Source organism: Papaver somniferum, chromosome 2 (genome assembly GCF_003573695.1).
Source record: "Papaver somniferum cultivar HN1 chromosome 2, ASM357369v1, whole genome shotgun sequence".
Taxonomy (NCBI): Eukaryota; Viridiplantae; Streptophyta; class Magnoliopsida; order Ranunculales; family Papaveraceae; genus Papaver; species Papaver somniferum.
This window is the reverse complement of record NC_039359.1, coordinates 148,738,427-148,743,588: the sequence shown is the minus strand read 5'-3', so window position 1 is coordinate 148,743,588 and position 5,162 is coordinate 148,738,427.

Genomic DNA, 5,162 nt, shown 5'->3' with positions numbered 1-5,162 from the left:
AAACAAGGATTTCCATTTTGGTTCGGGACCGCAAACGCTAAACCGACCAAAATCGAACGACCGACCAAATCAGCAATGCGTCGTCTCATCGTACTCATGAGATGACACTCTATCTTGCTATCAGGGTCCTTACTTGAGCATTTGCTCGAACATGACACCATTGGAGAAAATCGAGGATTCTGAGAATGCCTTTGTACGATCGAGTTCAACCACTGATCTCGTCAACTGAAAATCACCATCTAATGCTTACTGCGGAACATGATTTTCCCTCACTAAGCAGGGGACTTAATGTTGATGGTGGATTTTCGACAAAGGTCAAAATTATAAAATCATGATACTGCATGTTTCTGATACGGCTTCCGGCATGTGACGATTCATATTTTACGATACATGATGAATATGTTTCTCGAAAGGCCTCCACTAGCTGGGCGTTCGATACCTCGTATTTCATCATGACCTCTATGTAGAATAATGTAATTGGGCGTTTCTCCGTAAGATTGAGATCAACAACGCTTTCAGGACGTCGGTGACTCGTTGTTCCCTGACTGCATAGAGAGACCCACCTCTACATACAAGAATGATTGGGCGGTTCTCTGTAAGATTAAGAGCAACAACGCCTTCAGGACGTCAGTGACACTCGTTGTTCCCTGACTATGTAGAGAGACCGTGTATAGATCCAGGAGGTTCTTCGTAAGATTGAGAGCAATAACGCCTTCAGGACTTCGGCAACGCTCGTTGTTTGCTGACTATGCACCTTTCAGAACGGATATGATGCTTTAACTGGCTAATATCTCTTCTGTAATAGATTAATTCTACTGTGACATTCACCATTGAATTCCTAGAAAATAATTTATTTTATCTTATTACTCTGATTCCATGGTCGAATCCACGGCTGATGTCATGGAATGGTAATAGATAATCTTGTCACTCCGATTCTGTGGTCGAATCCACGATCCCATGGGATGGTAATGCTCATTTTATTATTCCGAATTCATGGTCGAATCCACGGATAATCCTATGGATTGATAATAAATAACTACTCACTTTTATTACTCAGTTTCATGAATCATTTTCCACCGAATTTCATAAATTAGTAATAAATACTCAACAATCGGGTATCTGGACTATCACTGAGTAAGCCCCATAAAATGGTGCAAGTGTACTCAACAATGATGCACGAACGAGCACCCAAATGCACGAATGAGCATTCAAAATATGGACAAATGAGGAATCCTACACATAATGGGAGAGAGAAAATATTATTAAAATAATAAAGTGGTGCATGTAGGACCGGGCCCACCGGCCGGCCGGTCATGCCGCCGTGGCCGGTACCCCACGCCCTTTTTCCTTTATTTTAATTATTCTATTATTTTCATGAACTCATGAAAACTCCTTATTCGAGCAATTTCCCTTGTTTGAGAACAACTCATGGTTTTTCCATATTTTCACGGTTTCATGTAAAATAATAAAAATAGGGAAAGATGTTGCGGGACCGTGCAACCTAGACGGTCGGCCATGCCTTAGTCGTGGCTGGTCCCACACCTTACAATCTCTAGTCTTTCATAATTATTATTTCCCTCATCTCATGAAGCTCCTCCGTTTGAGCAAAATATCATGATTCCTTCATATTTTCTCAAATATTGCTCAAACCATTAAAAGGCCAAAACCCAGATGGTCACATGACCGACTAGGCTACTCACGCCAAATATTAACACATCACTATTTTAATATTTTCCAAATTTTTGATCAAACGAGCAAAGTTCTACTTGCTCGTTCGAGCAAAATCGAGAACTTCAGTCAAAGACCGAACTCTTCTGAAAACTCAAGATATTGCTCAAACGCACATCAGAAAATAATAAAGCTCTCAGGACTAAGATACAGATATTATGGTGACACGGGCATGCTTCCTTGACCGACCAAGGCCGGCCCTAAGGCTTACAAGGAGCCGGTCCCACACATTCTTATAATTTTGACCTAATTTGCTCGATTGCTCATATTGGGTCCAAATTCTTTCCAACCAACTTGGAATTTGCTCAATCGACCATTAGATGGTCCCACGCCTCCAAGGGCCGGTTTCATGCCTTCTTATCAGGTCCCTCACTTCTCCATAAATTAGGTTTTATTACTTAATGCTCAGACTAGCGCTATTTTAACAAATGATGAAACCGGCATTTAATCATCATTCTTTCACCAACTGGTAAACTCAGGATCGTGGTGCACACTCACTCGAGCACTCGGGTACCACATGGTCTTCCATAATCCCATGTGGTTGGTCCCTCCTCACTCACGACCTATTTTCAGCAATTCATCAACAATTGATCAAAATTAGGGTTTCGAACAAACGCTCCACAAATCATCGTTCTGAGTAAGTTCAAACACTAATAAATTTATGTTGGTCCAGAAATCAACATATGGATTAATTATATAATATTCAGTAGTCTAGCAATATTTTAATTAATATTTTATTGGGTCACGTTACCAATAAATAATTCGTCGAATTGAGCAATACTTGCTCAGTTGCTCAGATATTGATCCAATTATCAATATTCAGTAATTTATCAGTATTTCGTCGAATTGAGCAATACTTTCTCAGTTTCTCGAATATTGATCCAACTATCAATATTCAGTAATTCGCCGAATCGATGCTCAATCGTCGAATTTACCATCTTTGCTTATACGCGCAATGTCAACATCATTCAAAGAACTATACGTCTCAACAGACATTTTCGATCCATGAATCACTGAGCGTTTGTCACTCATGCTCAATTCAACAAAACCTAGACTCACTAAACAGTCAACAACTGACTAATTAAAACACACTTCTGTCATGCAGATTCCACGATTCGTGAGACATCAATCACGTCACACGGGGGATATGAATTAGGATTTTGTTCTGGAGGCCTACGGCCCGTGGATTCATCCACGATGAGAAATGTGAGTAAGTCGTGCAACGGTTGAAGGAGTTAGAAAAGTAGTAGGTGGACGGTTAACCAAGTCTCCGCACGACCTGGAACTGGTTTCACCACGATCTTCCACTTTCCCACTCTTTCACTCATGAAACCGTCACACATGCTGGGATTAATGTGTTCGCTATTCTGACAATATAAATAAGTCTCTGGAACAACAATTTTTTCGAGCAATCACTCTCAAAAATTCCATTAATCGAACAAAACTTATTCGAACTCAACATTCATCAGTTCATCAATTTTGCAGAAACCTTCAACACAACCATAATCCTTGATCATCATTGATCCCACACAATTCTCAGCTTCCTTCCTACAGATCAACCCATCTTCCTCTTTGTGACCGAATTGACTCCGGAACGGCCATTGACTTGGTTTAGTCCAGAATCCTACAGATTGATGTATCGAATCTAAGAACTCCCTTTGCAGTGCATCTGTGTGAGGTTAAACAGTTTGCTCGGTTGAAGAGTCTCGGCCGCACGCTCATCTCTTCAAATCCCTGAAAAACCAGCAAACCGTTTTTCTCCATCTACATATTGGCGACCACGGTGGGAGATTAATCTCTCGGTTGCAAACTCACATTTTCATAAAATGGCTGGTCTTAGGTCTGGGTTAGTTACACATGCAAACGACGCTAGCACTAGCAACAATAACAATGATGGAATTCCAGAAACCGTTCTTGCTTCCAACAATGGTGGTGACACTACTCCTCCTCAAACCAATATTGAAAATCATCCTCTCTTCGGCCGGCATCCTGAAGAATTCGGAGAAAATCCACCCACCATCGCCGATCTCATGAAAGTCCAGGAGGTTCTAGCCAAAAATAAAACTGATATGGCTTCTACTCAGAAGGAGCTATGCAATCATCTCAAAACTCTAGCAGACAAAATGTCATAGAAAACTAAGGAAGGGTCAGAAAAGGGAAAATCCAAAGAAGTCGACCCTGAAGTTTCACCAATCCATGTGGTAGATGATGATGAAGTCTGCAGAACTGCAGAAAATACACCAGAGAAGGAGTTTGCAGGTTTCATCACTCGTGAAGAATTGGAGCGTTTCATGGAGACTCGCGGAAAAAGCGACGCGTCATCTATTCATCGTCATCAACCTCCATACCCATCTGCTACGCAAAGGATCCTTCTTCCAAAAGGCTACACATCTCCAACGTTCACACTCTACAATGGAACGGGGAATGCTCGGGAACATGTCTCTCGGTTCGTGGAAGTATTAGGAGAGCATGAACACAACCATGTTTTCCGTCTGAATGAATTCTCGAAATCTCTGACATGCCGAGCATACACCTGGTACAACAAAATTGCACCTGGGAGCATCGCTAACTGGGGAGAAATGGTTAACGCCTTCTATAGGAAGTACTTATTCGTCTCTGAGCAGATTACTCTTTCTGACTTATGAAGGGTGGCTCATAAGAACAATGAACATCCGAACGATTATGTGAAGAGGTTCAGAGTCCAAGCTTTGGATTGTCATGACCTGAATGTCATTGAACAACAACTGGTGGACTTGTGCATCAAAGGAACGATGCCGGTCTACAGATCCTTGCTGGAAAATCTCCGGTTCCAGACTTTCTCAGAGCTTCATGAAACAGCTAAACGATCAGCGACTGCTGCACCTGCTTTACTGGAAAGAGCAAAGTCTGCAAGGTCGAGGAACCTCGAAGAAGCCAATGTTTAGTCAACGATCAGTACAATCCCCATCCTTCAAAAAACGTTGTTGCTGAAAGGAATGAAAGCCGATCACATCATCGAAGCTCTTGTCCAACATCCCAGGCTCCTCTGAAGGCGCAAAGAAAAGATAACCAATCCTAAAATGTGCAAACCTCGACCCAGCATCAACGAACGGGAAAATAATTAGACAGACTCAAAATTCTCTCTTCTCATAAAGGAGTGATCGAGTTACTGGAAGTCTGAGTTCAAGATGGTGCAATCAAATTATCATTCATCAGGAGAGAGCCAACTGAAGGAGAAATGGAGAATCCCAGGTACTGTCGCCTTCATAAGTCCATCGATCACCCAACAATTAACTGCAATATTTTGAAGCACATCTTCAAAGAGAAGGTTGATCCATAATAGCTTCAACTGGGGACTTAAGGAGTACACAAGAATCCTCTCCCAAACCTTTACACTCTCTGAACAACCAGTCAAAGATGCAGTCCAATCGTTGATCGAGCATATCTGTGGAATT